This window comes from Sphaerodactylus townsendi, linkage group LG13 (assembly GCF_021028975.2).
Source record: "Sphaerodactylus townsendi isolate TG3544 linkage group LG13, MPM_Stown_v2.3, whole genome shotgun sequence".
NCBI lineage: Eukaryota > Metazoa > Chordata > Lepidosauria > Squamata > Sphaerodactylidae > Sphaerodactylus > Sphaerodactylus townsendi.
In genome coordinates, this window is record NC_059437.1 from 14768347 (window position 1) to 14782980 (window position 14634).

Below are 14634 nucleotides of genomic sequence, written 5' to 3' on the forward strand. Positions count from 1 at the left end.
GAGAATTTGAGTGTGGAGCCATTCAGTGGGATATAATGTCATTGTGTCCACCTTCCAAAATGACTGTTTTCTCCAGATGAGCAGATCTCTATTAATAGTGGGAGATCTCCAGCCACTTCCTGGAGGTTGGCAACCTTAGTGCCAACTACTATGACTGCTCCCACAATCACCCAGCCTTTGCTCCCACAATCATCCAGAGCCAGAGTGGCGTAGTGGTTAACAGAAGGGGCATTCTAATCTGGAGAACTGGGTTTGATTGAGTGGCAGAGGCTTGTCTGGTGAACCAGATGTGTTTTTGCACTCCTACATTCCTGCTGGGTGACCTTGGGCCTCTAGTCACAGTTCTTTGGAACTCTCTCAGCCCCACCTGCCTCACAAGCTATCTGTTGTGGGGAGTGGAATGGAAAGGAGTTTGTAAGCCACCTTGAGTCTCCTTACAGGAGAGAAAGGTGGGGTATAAATCCAAACTCTTCTTCTTCTTAAGCATTGTCCCAAGTTCACACTCTTTCAGCTGGCGGCGTGGGACCAAGAACTGGTCTACATACGTGTTTGGCATTCCTACTTTTCTTCCCTTTCCCCCAAATATTTAACCAGCACCTAAGACTTCTGCAGCAGCGCCAGCAATGAAAGGGGACCAAGCCATTTTTCACTCTGTGCTGACACCCTTGCCTCAATCTTTCTTACACCTTTGAAAACAGCCGAGTTTGAAGACTGGATTCTTCTGGCCTGCTCTGCCTCGTTAGCCAGGATTTACAACGCTGCTTTGTAGTTCTACCTTTGGCAACGTGCCCGAAAAGCATTCTTCTCAACTCTCACTACTTGCAAAAATTCATTGTATTTTTTTTGAGGAAACTTAGGCTCGGTGGTTGCAGCCCGTTCATTTAAACTTGTTAGCTTCGTCACATCGAGGTTGCTACGCTAACACGGAGTCCTTAAAGGAATAGGTGGCTCAAAGTTGCCCACTAAAAATCTTTTACACCGCATCATCACGAGATCGCCCAGAGATGTTTTTTACATATCTCCGCCAAGGGGAAACTAAGAGGGTTGCTGTAACACAGCGGCTAGAATACCGGAGTAAGAGGAAATCCAGCTGCAAATTCCACTGAGCCGTGAAGATCGCTTGGACCAGCCGTCTCCCCTGTACTCTGATCCACCTCACCGGATTATTCTCGGATAAAAACATCATGGAAAGAAATAATCCAGAAATGCAGCGAACTGAACTTCCAAACAATCACAGTTGCCAACCTCCAGGGGGTAGCTGGAGATTTTTTTTAGGATTACAGCTGATCCCTGGGATGCAGAGATCAGTTCTGCTGGAGAAATTAGCAGCTTTGGAGGGTATATTTTTATGTCATCATATACTGCTAATGTCTAATGCCAATGTGGTGCAGTGGTTAAGAGTAAATGGATTCTAATCTGAAGAACCAGGGTCGATTCCCCATTCCTCCACCTGAGTGGAAGAGGCTTGTCTGGTGAACCAGATGTATTTCCCCACTCCTACATTACTACTAGGTGTCCTTGGGCTAGTCACAGTTCTTCGGAACTCTCTCAGCTCCACCTATCTCACAAGGTGTCTGTTGTGGGGAGAGGAAGGGAAAGGAGCTTGTAAGTCACCTTGAGTCTCCTTACAGGAGAGAAAGGTGGGATATAAATCCAAACTCCTCCTCCTCCTTTCCTCTCCCCAAACTCTGCCTTCCCCAAGGGGTCTGCAACCTGCGGTTCTCCAGATGTTCATGGGCTACAATTCCCATCAGGCCCTGCCAGCATGGCCAATTGGCAGGGGCTGATGAGAAGTGTAGTCCATGAACATCTGGAGAGCCGCAGGTTGCAGACCCCCAAGCCCTACTCTCAAAATCTCTAGTAATTCCTCAAACCAGGTATCCCTACTTGTGACACAATCTCCAGGTGGGCCTTGGAGTTCTCACAACTGATCTCCAAGCAGTGCCAGATTCAGATAAAGAGAGGCCCACTTGTTGGACCCCCCCCCCCCCCAAATCTCCCACCCTCATGACTGACTGGAGGAAGACGGAAGAATGTTTTAAACAAAACTGAGTAAAGTCAAGAATGATGGCAGGTGTTTAAAAATTCTGCAGTTCACAATTCCTCCTCTAAAGGACATAAGATGTTATTGTTAAATAATGTAGGGATTTTTTAAAAAATGCATAAATGTGAAAATTAACACTGTGAAAAACTTTTGCTGCAACCGAACTTTGAAGGGTTGCTTAGAGACGACAGTGCGTTATGACAGCGTGTGAAAGAAAGGCCTATGGCAGAGTCAAAAATATGATACACCTTGGTTGGAGATCCCCTAGATTTTGAGGCTCTAGGCTTCGGCCTGTCGAGCCTATTAGTAGATCCAGCCCTGTCTTCAGGTTACAGAGATCAGTTTCCTTGGAGGAGATGGCAGCTTTGAAGGGTGAACCCTTTCCCCTTCTCAAACTCAGCCCTCACCAGGGACTGTCCCCAATCTCCAGATGTTTTCCTCAACCACTTCAGAATCTAGCACACACTAGCAAAGTTGCCAGACCCAGTTTTCAAGTAGGACCTTTGAGACACATGTCTGGATTGACTATAAATAGGCAGGAGAGGTCAGTATGTTATCCTTAGCAAGTATTGAGCCTCAAAAGTAGTAGAACTGGCCCTGTTGTAGTCACGCCAACAAAGTTAGCACTCCAAGCAGTAAGCATCCTGAACAATCACGGCTTTCGTTTAAAAACACATATTTCTAGGCTTCAGGCTGCAGTTGCAAGTATGTGGGAAATTCCTGGCCAAAGCTCTTACGAAAGTAGCTTAATGCAAGGTAGACCATTGGTCCGTTTCTGGTCTCTACGGTCTCAGGCAGAGAAGAATTTTTCAATCCCTGCTGCACCTCAGATCCAACCAAAGAGGGACTGATCATGGGACCTTTGGCATGCAAATCTCTTGTGCTCTACCACTGAGCTGATAAACTGTGGAAAGTGGGGCTTGAAAAGCAGGATTTACAGCAGTTCAGGGTTGGAAAACATCTGATACAACCTAAGGGGTGTGGGTTTTATATGCAAGAACTGTGAAGTTAGATTTGCAAGGCATTGGTTTGATGGAGGAGCAAGAAGGAAAGAGGAACTCTTCCCTGTGTGTTTTTCCTTCAGTACACAGAAAACACTCTGTAGTCATGTTGTACTCTGCCTAATGACGGTCCTAACCCCAGGATGTAACAGTCGGAATGTCAGACCAGGCTCTGGAAAGGCTAAGCTTAAATCCTGACTCCGCCATGAAGATCACTGTACGTCCCTCACCGCATAACTGACCTCACCGGATTGTTGTGAGGATAGAAGCGGAGGAGGGAAGAATGACGCATAACATCCTGAAATCCTCTGAGGAAAAGTGGTATTAAAGGGTACCAAAATAAACAAGGCTCCTGTGAGATTCTTTGCAATCTAAATGGACCCCACTAATGCAAACAGGGGGTTGAGCTCAGGAGCTGATGGGAAACGCCACCGCGAGGCTCACGGAAAAGAGCTCTCCAGTGCCAGACATCCTCCCAACATTCGCTTTAACCTACCTTCCAAGGCTGTTGCAAAGACTGATTAAAATGGTCTGTGGACCCTCTAACAACAACACCAAACACCACCACCACACCGGCTCATCGCTGGAAACCATACATCTGCCATTATTGAAAAGATCATTTGCAATCTCAATGTTTTATATTTCCAGTCTGAAGCTTCCCATCCCGCCCCCCTTTTACACACTTCCCCCCCCCGCCCCCCCCCCCCCCACTTCCATATATGCAATTAACGCAGGCACAGGTTAAAGACTGATGTTCCTGGTGGGAGAAGATATTAAAAAGAGAGAGTGTGCTAGATATTCAACAATGCTATTGCTTAGAACCTGTCTGACAGTGTTTTGCATGGCTCAAGACCTTGCTTTTAGCATTTTGAGCATTAGGGGATACAGTCGGCCATCACCTCACTTGGCTCCCTGTTTGTTTGGCCTAGGCAGCAACTTCTGAGGAGACGATATTGTCATTGAGGAGATTGACTCTTGGTCACACCTGTCCCTTGTCTGTGGGATCACAGGCATTTGTATCTCTGGCCCGCTCCACAATTCCACACCCCGAGTAGCTATTGTGATAAACAATTTAACAGGGCCGCATACAAAGAACCAGAGACAAAAATCCATGCGACACCTTCTCATGGGGCCAACCACAATAACACAAAACAGCACGCCAGCTTTCAAGCTGGTAAAAACCCTTCATCAGTCAGGATAGTGGGAAAGCAGGTACCAAGAACGCACGTTTGAATCAGGCTAACGTCACCACAAACCATCACAAGGTCGTTTCTGAGATGATCATAACAAAACAGTTCTCATAGACACTGCTGAACATCCTACAAATATTGAGTGGGGCTAGCATCTACAGGTCAGGGGGAACCAGATGTTAAGGAAAGATCTCTGCCTGGCCTGGGAGACCTGCTGCTGGAGAAGACAACCTTGACAGAGAGGGACCCACAATCTGACAAGCTACAAGGCAGTGTCACACCAAGAGCAGGTCTGGCCCCACCCCAATTTGGCTCCTCCTCCTCCTCTAATTGAAAGGTGTTCCTCAGTCCAAAGCCCACCCCCTTCCTTTGCATCTTCTATTCTCTTTCACTGTCTGATGGCCACCTTTGGGGGAGGGCAGTGACCAAACTCATGCTGGGGACACTGTTGGCATCGGGGGGGGGGGGGGACACAAGTTCCTCTGTCCTCTCCTGCCCCCTATCCCTTTCACCTTCCCGTGACACTCACCTTTCCTCCTGTGTCAATTTCCCTGTGTCAATTTCGTCTGAAAAGGATGCCCCAGATGCCTTTGTGGAGCCAGATGTTCAACAAAGTTAGGCCCTCCCCATCCCAGGCTATCACTTTGCAAGCGGGTTTTCCCCCCACCCCCCAACTCTGGAGAGACCCGGGAGGGGGGGCGGAGGGGGAGGGGAGGGCAAGTCACGGCTCAACAGGATCCCCAGCCCTCCCCGCAAATCCATGCAAACCTGTCACTCATCGGAAAGGGCAGATGCCCCCTCCCCCCAAAAACACCAGGGAAGGACAAATGCGGGGCACGTCTGCAAGGGAGGGGGGCAGGGATGCCAAGGTGAATCTCGGAGCTGGGGAGACGCACCCACGGCGAGGGGGGTGGGAGATGGAGCGGGCGGGGGGGGCGCCTTTGTCAAGCTTCCCCCCCCCCACCCTCAGCATCGGTGGGCCTACCTTGCCACTCCTTCTGCTGGGGGGAGACGCGGCTGATGGTCCCTCCCCGCGCCCGAGAGGCGCCGATCACATCCTCGGGGGATCGAGCCGCGGGAGGAGGGAGATCCGGCAGATCGCGGGGCGCGAACCCAGGGCGCCAGCAGGCGAGATGGGGAGAGGAACCGCAGCGAGCCGGAGAGACGCGCCCGGAGGACGAGGAGGAGGAAGGACCGACCCCCAGCGTGGCGGGCCCCCTCTGCGTGGTCCCCCACCCCGGCTCCCCTCCTTCGGCTCGGGGACACGTGAATACGCGAGAGGCTCCGTTGCCTGCACACCCACCGCCCTTACCTACTGCAGAGGGGCCAGCTTTTATTCTGGCAGGGCTCCTGTGCCTGTAACGGCCCGTCGAAATCCTACAGGTAATTCCCACCTCCCCACCCCCAAATCTGGCGGTTATGCAACAATTCGCCCTCGGAATTTGTGCTTAGCACGCAGAAGGACACACACACACACACACACAAACACACAAAGTGACACACACCAGCACAGGAGCACGCCTGATCTAACCGTTGGCAACCTGCAGGCTTCTTGCAAGAAGCATTTTGGTGAGGAATTTAAGGCCAGGAGGTATCGCTGCAACCGCCGGTAGCTTAAACTGTTGGAAGGTGTTGAAGTATTCCCAGAACTTGATTGCAATAAAATGTATAAATGTGTGCCTAGAAATTATTGTTATCCCGGTCTTTTTCACCCAAGTTGATCAGACCATTTGGGAAGTGAGGAGATTTGCTTCTCAGCAAGCCACGGGACAGAACAGCCCCTCAAAGATTGCTTTGTTTCCCCACAGCCAAGAGGGACTAGTTACTTGCTACTCATTTGTTGTTGTTTTTTGTAATGAAAGCTGAACATGCAAGAGATATAGGTGCTGTCTGCCGTCTTCCCTCAACCTCTGCCCATTCCCTGTCAGAAAGAAAAGGCAGTTTATAGGGAAAAAAGTGAGAGTTTTTTTTGGGGGGTGTGGGGGTCAAAAACCCATGCCTGCAAATACCATAGAAGGCAATGTAAACACTTTTCTGTAATGGGCAGATAGCAGACCACTGTGGGTGGATGATCCCTAATGGTTTGTCAACTACCTGGAAAAAACAATCCTGCCCTCTTACTGAAGGTTTAATGGAACATTATTTGTATTCTCAAAGATATCTTATATCTTGTATTTTTGTATTGTTTTACTATATATTGATATGTAAAGCTGTCTTTAGTTCTTCGGGAGATTGGCATAAATGTAAAGTATAAATAAATGTAAATGTAAAGTATAAATAAATAAAATAAAGGCTTTCATGGTTGGAATCAACTGGCTGTTTTGAGTTTTCCGGGCTGTGTGATCATGGTCTGGCGTCTGTGGCTGGCATCAAACATGTCACAGTAAGATTTGTTTCTCTCCTTTAGGAGCAAAAAACAGGACACAGCCCAGAAAACCCACAACAGCCAGAATATTATTTACCAGGGAATGTTATTGACCCCCAACCAGGCAATGAAAGCTTTGGCTGCCCACCACTACACTCTCCGCCTCTATCAAAAGGACAGGGATTTTTCCCCCCTTCAGGGTTGCCAACAACCTAAATACCAGGCACAAGTTGTATCTTTGCTTTGGTGTACAGAACAGGCTTTGGTCGTGGGACCACATTACTGGCTATCAAGGAAATTTCATGTGCGTTAAGTGCTATCAAGTTACTTCTGACTTGCAGCGCCCCTGTGAATTAATGGTCTCCAAAATGTTGTATCATTAATGGAGGCTGTGACTGTGATTGAGTCAATCCATCTCTGTTTGGGTCTTCCTCCTTGCTTGTTGCATTTAACTTTCCTGGCATTATTGTCTCTTCCTGTGAATCTTTCAGTCTCATAATTTCAGCAAAGCATGACAGCCTCAATTTTAGCCTCTTGGGAGGAGTGCGAGCTTGATTTGATCTAAAACCCACATCTATCTTTTTGGCAGTCCATGAAAACTGTCCTCCCAACACTTCATTTTAAATTAATCAACTTTCTTCACATCAGTTTTTCCCCCCAGTTTCCAACTTTCACACCCACACATAGCAATGGGGAATATTGCAGTACGAATTATCTCGATCCTGGTCACCAGTGACACATCCTTACACGCAAGGGTCATTCATGGCTGCCTTTCCCAATCTCAACTTCCTTCTGCTTTCTTGATTAGTCTCTCCTTTTTAGCTGATGATGGAGTTAAGGAACAGAAAAACTTCAAGGGTGATAATGAAGAAATTGAAATGGTTAAAGTAGTGTAATTTCCGCATAGTCATTACCTTTGTCTCTTTGATGTTCAGCTATAATCATGCTTTGGCACTTTCTGCTTTAACGTTTATCAGGAATAATTTCCAGTCTTCGCTATTTTCTGCTAGCGATGCGGAATTATCGGCATATCTCAAATTGTTCACATTCCTACCATTAATTTTCACATCACCTTCTTCTAAATCTAATCCAGCTTTCTTTATGATGTGTTCTGCATACACTTTGAACAGATAGGGAAATAAAATCCATCCTCGTTGGACACCTTTGCCAGCTGGAAACCATTCTGTTTCTCCATATTCTGTCCTAACAAGAAGCATCAGCTGTTGTGGCACACCCGTTTCTTTTAAAACCAACCATAGCTTTTCATGATCCATACAGAGGAGGCACCAAGCTAAATGAAGCCAGTTGTCTTATTAGGCAGTTCATACGTTCAGCTTCTTGCATAAATTGAACACCGCCTAACGGTCTTCAAATGCTTCAGTGCTAATTGTACCTTTGGTAATGACTGGCCTGAAGCAAAGAAGCTAATCCTCACCCATCCAGTTTCTTAAAAGAGCTTCCCAAAATCAGGGGGAAACAAATGTATGTTGTCAGCACCAGAAATCCCGTACTGAAAGGTTGAATCATCTCTCTGCTCCTTTTTCCTGACCAAAACATGCACTCTCCCCTCTAAAAACAAGAAGTCTGAACTGCCAAAATGCAAAACCACAGGTGCATCACAGGGCTGTAACTCTAAATGTACAGTCCTATGTAGAGCAACACCAGTCTAAGCGCACTAATATCAGTGGGCTTGATGGTGGTGGAAAATATCAACTCATAATTGAATTATGGCAACCACATAGGGTTTTTAAGACAAGAACCAACCACCTGATGTATTTCAGCATCAGATGATTAGAAGTGTGTCAAACTACACCCCCCCCCCCCGGGCAGTTTGCCTTCGCTATTAATATCTACAGTGACAGGCATAAAATATTCAGGGGCAGCTTTTTCGGCCACGAGTGGCATTGGGATGGGTGAGAAAGTATCTGTTGGATCTTCTGCATTTCTACTAAAACAGAAATGGGCAGCTGGAAGGATTGCAGGGAGCACTGTTTAGTTTCCAGATCTCAAGTGCTGTTCATTTATGACAAAAACTACTGGAATAATAAAATGTGTGTAAAGTACTGTGAAGTCACAGCTGAATTATGACGTGTCCCAGCAGGGGTTTCAAGGTAGTTCACCATTGCTTGTCTCTGTATGGGCTGAGAGAGTTCTGAGAGAACTGTGACTGGCCCAAGGTCACCCAGCAGGCTTCATGTGGAGGTGTGGGGAATTGAACCTGGATCTCCAGATTACAGCCTGCCACTCTTAACCGCTACACCATGCTGGCTCTCAATAGGCTTAGATTGGAATTATTGTGTTTAGAATTATCAGTCAGTTCATAAGAACATAAGAACAAGCCAGCTGGATCAGACCAGAGTCCATCTAATCCAGCTCTCTGCTACTCGCAGTGGCCCACCAGCATGCATGTTATGTTCATAGGCAGTTACGTCCTTCCAAACCTATTTTTAAAAGTAATAATAATGCTAAGTACAGTGGAATTTCGGTTTTCAACGGTTTCGGTTTTCATCTATTTTTTCAGTGAAAAATTTGTCAGTTTTCATTGATTTGCCTCAGTTTTCATCAATTTGCAGTAAGGGGCAGGGGTTTGTGGAGAAAAATCAACCGGACGAAGCTGTTGCGGGACGTGTCTGCAACTTGTTTAATGACAATGTCTTGCCCCATTTCAGAAACAGACCTCTTGGGACAGCTTTCTGGTGCGACATTGGTCCACTGGCTCTGAAGCTGGTCCTAGTGTTATTAAGCCTGAATAAACACGCAGTGAGACCGTATGATGAAAGCAATTGTCTCAACAAAAACAGCCAAGATAAAAAAAAAACCTAAGCAGCAATTACTTAGGGTTATCCAGGAGCTCAGCTCAGCAGGTAACGCGCCACCATCTTCAGATGAGAAGGTTTTTGGTATGTTTTTGGGAGTTCCTAGAATGGATTAATTGGATTTACATTGATTCCTATGGAAAAGTTTTTCATCCGTTTCGGTTTTCATTGATTCTTTTTGGACGGATTACCAACGAAAACCGAGGTTCTGCTGTACTTATTAGTTTTTTTAAAAAGACAATCAGGCTTCTTAGAAGAGGCATCCCTGCCTATGTGAGAATGCTTCTTTAAAGGTGGCGCTGGCTACACTACATACACATCACCTGAAAGCAAAGCATTCTTTCCTGTTCATGCATTCATATGTTAAGTATGCAGCTTCAGCAAATATAAGCTTAGTCATGTATGGTTTCTGTAATCACTCTAGTACAGAGGTGTCCAACTCTGGCACTTCAGATGTTCATGGACTACAATTCCCATCAGCCTCTGCTACCACGGCCAATTGGCCACGTCATATGTAAACAGCATGCATGTTAGTTATGTAAAATGAGTGCAGCTGCCATCCCAGCCCCTCTCCCTCAGATATACTGTTTGTATTTCTTGACAGCACGTAGAACATGTTCTGTAGAACCACAAAATGGTGGTGTATGGAGAACCATTTGCAGTCCAAGGACAGAGTTCCTTCTTCCAGCTTGCTTATATGTCTCCCAGTTTGCTAATATGAAAGAAACAGAGTGGTAGCACTCAAAATCCTTGCTGTACAGGGGACTGAGCCCAGCTTTCAAGCTTGCTTGTGCCATAGGATGCCACTGACCGGTGGTGCCGATGCTGAAGGAACTCTCCAAGACATGAAGCCACTTATTACCAAGTGAGGCCCTTGATCCAATCAGCTTAGCAGTATATATTCCAACTGCCAATCTTGTATTCCTAGTCAAAGGCCTCTCTCAATATCTGTTTCCAGTGGTGGTTAGGGCTGACCCTAGGACAGTCTGCATGTAGAGCCTGTAGACCCTTCCCTTAGAACTGAATGTCCATCTGAAAAAAGCACCAGCAACACCACCAACCACCACTTCTGAGAAGACCCGTCAAGTGACTCCTCTTTACTGGGAAGACCCACCACACTGAAGAAGACTCATCAGATGGCTCCTCTTTTAACAAAAATCAGCAAAAACAAACCACACCAACCCACGACTAAAACAACACTCGCCAACCTGTGTTGTAAGCCACCCTGGAGCCGCAAGACAAGGATGAAAATCGACAAAAGTCCAGTGGAATGGCGTTTCACTCTGGTTGAGCCTCCGAGTGCTCCCAGACTACACACTGCTGATAGGGGCTGTTTTTGCCAGCTGTAGGGCAAGTTTTTCTCGGCTCTCACCTCCCCAGATATCTGGGACCTTAAATTGGAATGGGTCCGAATTTTAGACCCACTCGTTCTGAAAAAAAAATCCAGAATCAGCAGTGTGATTTAGCTGTTGAAGTCTTGGAAACAGCCTCGCCCTTATCTTTGTTTTTCTTCTCATGAGTCTTTCGTTTTTAAAAAATCTTTTCTTTTTCAATAAAATGTATTATTATTCTTATTGCTATTACTGCTAACTTTCTTTTCTCGTAAGCTCTTGTTGATAATTTTTTTTTAAAAACACATAATGGTGTAAATCTATTAAAAGAACCACCTACAATCTTATTGGCAGAGCTGGACAGAATTCTTCTTCTCAATTACAGCATCCCACAACTACTTTCCACTAATTGAGTTTTCTTGGGTGGGGCAGGGGCACAAGCAAACACTTGGGATGATGCTAAACCCTTTGGTAGAATCCGATTGGCCACTCCAAACCATAAGAACATAAGAAAGAGCCTGTTGGATCAGACCAGAGTCCATCTAGCCCAGCACTCTGCTACTCGCAGTGACCCACCAGATGCCTTTGGGAGCTCACATGCAGGATGTGAAAGCCACAGTCTTTTGCTTCTGCTGCTCCCGAGCACCTGGTTTGCTAAGGCATTTGCAACCTCAGATCAAGGAGGATCAAGATTGGTAGCCATAAATCGATTTCTCCTCCATAAATCTGTCCAAGCCCCTTTTAAAGCTATCCAGGTTAGCGGCCATCACCACCTCCTGTGGCAGCATATTCCAAACATCAACCACGCATTGCGTGAAGAAATGTTTCCTTCTATTAGTCCTAATTCTTCCCCCCAGCATTTTCACTGTATGCCCCCTGGTTTTAGTATTGTGAGAGAGAAAAAGTTCTGTCAACATTTTCTGCCCCATGCATAATTTTATAGACTTCAGTCATATCCCCCCTCAGACGTCCCCTCTCTAAACTAAAGAGTCCCAAACTCTTAAAATAGTTTAAGATTGTTGTGGGCTTACTACTTTTTGTGCCTTCAGAATCGCCCCATGGACCGACTATTCTCATCAGTTTGCACACTCCTTAAATAGATGCTACCACCTGTGCTGGTGCAAAAAGCAGGCATCGGAATCTGGCCTATGTCAGTCATTTGAAGAATGCCTGCAAATAATACATAAACTGAAGAACTGTCGTGGGTGCCAACAGCTGAGCTCGAGCCACTCTTTTTATCTTTGTGCACAGCTTTGCTGGGTGCGTCCTAGCTTGAAAAGCTTTGTGGGACCATTTCCAAGGGAATTTTAGAAGAATGCCAGGCATACCAACACCAAAGAGCCTGTGCAAGGTAGGCAGAACAAACGGACACACTAAGATGTGGGGCAAACTGTGTAAGACTCTACACATCAAAGCAGAACCTTCACGGAAACCTGAACAGGAGGGGGCTCTTCCATTCTATTCTGTTCTACCACCAAGACAAGAAACACAGCCCACTTTGTTCTTTACTGGCTGTAAACATGTTTATGATTTTCTGAACCCGCCCTTAGTCCACAACATTCCTCAGCTGGACGGGGATCATAGGTGGGCTGATAAAAATGTCAGTCAAACACGGACTATCCTGGAAAAGAGTATGCCAAGTGACCTAGCAAAGGGAAATGAAGCCATCTCCTCACAGAGAGAACAGAATGGCCAACGCACAAATCTTTCAGGAGTGGAGCAGGAGTTAAGTGAAGAAAAATGTCAGGGTTTCTGAGCAGGCAATTAGGCCAAAATTCTTTCAGCCCCAGTCCCAAAGTTACATGGAAAAGCTTTGCTGTCATTCAATTCAGTCAAACTCCATCATCCTGGAGGACAAAACTGTGATGTGACTGAGTGAAGCACTTGCAATTAGGAGTTTTTGATGTGCTTTCAAATATGTAGGCCCATTTGGAAAAACAGAAGTAGGTGTAAGCTTAGCTAAGTCAGTCAGGAAGTTTTGACTTGCGTTCAGCATCACCATGCAGTTCACTTGAAGGAAGCAGGACAACTTTTCAGATGCTTACGCTGTAACTAATTTCTCAGGGGTTGGTGTCCAAGGGACTGGGGATGAATCCATTCTCAAGGGCAGAGATGACTACCCAGATCTGGCATGAGCAATTCATAGCAGAAGCTATGAGTTTAGAGTCAAGATTTTGATGAGAGCAGAAAGTCTGTGCCTCCTGGTTGGAATGGCAGCACCCACTTCTGACCAGAGTCCCTAACTAGGTTTGGTAGGTTGTAGCTAAATGCATGCTAGTCTCCTTCACTATCCTTGTGAAGGAAGAGGAAAAGTCACACTTTCACAGCTTCCAGAAACCACAGGAATTCTGTAATCTGAAGGCTGCGGGACTGCTGAAGAGGGGGTAACATGTGCGTAACCAAGAATCTAAACCAGAGGGAATGTACGTTCAATACAAAGGAGACAAGTGCCTAAGTGACCATCCATGCAAGCCCCTTCCTGCTCACAGAAAGGTAAAAGGTTTTCTGCATGCAGGGATTTATTGTCTATGGAGAAGCATTTCATCAGGTGAGCCCCTACCTGCAGTCACAGTTCAGATTAAGATTTACTAGCTCAGCTGCTCTTTTGCCTAGCATGCCATGAACACCCAGAGAACCTGTGTGTTGCACAAGAAATCCCGACAGAACTGATGGCTCAAAGTGATTTAGAAAAGTAAAAACAGGACATAGCTGCAGAGACAGGAAACAAAACCCTACAGCCAAGTCACAAAGAATCATCCCATCAGACCTGGAGGAGCATTCAAGCAGTGGGGTTTAAATTATTTCCTTCTGTACTAGTTACAAGCAATTAGGGGACCTCAGCTAGCCACCCATCGGCAACTGTCACTTGAAGCAGTTTGGTTTTCCAAGTGGCTCCAGCTGGACCCCCTTCCAAATCCTTGGCTCCTGATTTATTCATGGCATTAGAAATGCAAAGCACAACCGTGAGGAAGTAGGCCAACTTGAGAAGCAAGAGAACTGGAATGCACAGCAGTTCATCCATTCCAGTGGCTGGGGCAGGGACTAAAATCTTAACTCCTTTATAGGAGCACACTGGAAAGGTAAGAGTAAACCAGACATAAAGCTCCCCAATAATTCAAAGAAAGAAAATGACAGCAAAGTACCTTTTCCCTTCCCACAAAGACACTAATTAGCAGATAGGGAGAAGTTTGCTTTAATTCTGCCCAGAGGCATTAATGCTTCCAGATGTGTTATTTGCACCTTCAACACAGGAAAAATCACCCTCTTATAAAGGGAGAATCTGATCCTTCATCCACTGCTTCTCCATATCCTCTATCAAGCCTGCCATGAAAAACAGAAAATAGGCAACAGCAACGTTCACCAGGATGCACCCACAACTCTCAGCCCTGCATCTCAGTTGCTACCTCTGAAATGACAGCTGTTTCAGGATCTAGTTGTGCAATGACAAACTGGCCAATATATTGAGTAGCTTCACCGAACTATAAAAGCCTCTGCATTTTCCAGCAACAGAATGTGGTTTAGAAATGAACAGCTGCTGGTGCCTTCCTGATTGCAGTATAATGAACCCCCCAAATTAAACACTAGGAGACGAGGAACGTTAACAAAAACAGCATCTGCACAGTTTCCAGTGATGCTCACAAGGCGATCAGCAATTATGTGTGGGTGAAACCTCAATGCTTGATTATAGCAGTTCATGATCCTCTGCAATCCAGAACATGCTGAGCTCACCTCATGGCTTTGCTGCTCCCTCTTGGCAAAATCCAGTCCAGGCGCCAAGGAAGATCAGAACATGCCGCTTGCAGCGATCCAAACCAACAGGTAGAGCAAACGTGACCATTGTCATAGGAAAGGCACAATTTGTTACTTTATTTTGAAACATCTACTGG

The 14634-nt window shown here is 46.1% G+C and overlaps 1 protein-coding gene across 4 annotated transcripts in view; it reads right to left on the reverse strand.

Moving 5' to 3' along the window:
- The window catches only part of DRP2 (dystrophin related protein 2), a 73512-nt gene extending 67961 nt beyond the window's left edge, over window positions 1-5551 (reverse strand). For 2 of the 4 annotated variants that reach the window (XM_048514067.1, XM_048514066.1), the window contains exon 1: window positions 5221-5467. The gene's annotated coding sequence lies outside the window, so the exon portion shown is untranslated. Of the gene's footprint in view, window positions 1-5220 lie in introns of all 4 variants that reach the window. The other 2 variants (XM_048514065.1, XM_048514070.1) reach the window with 2 other exon arrangements.
- Window positions 5552-14634: the final 9083 nt, after the last annotated feature.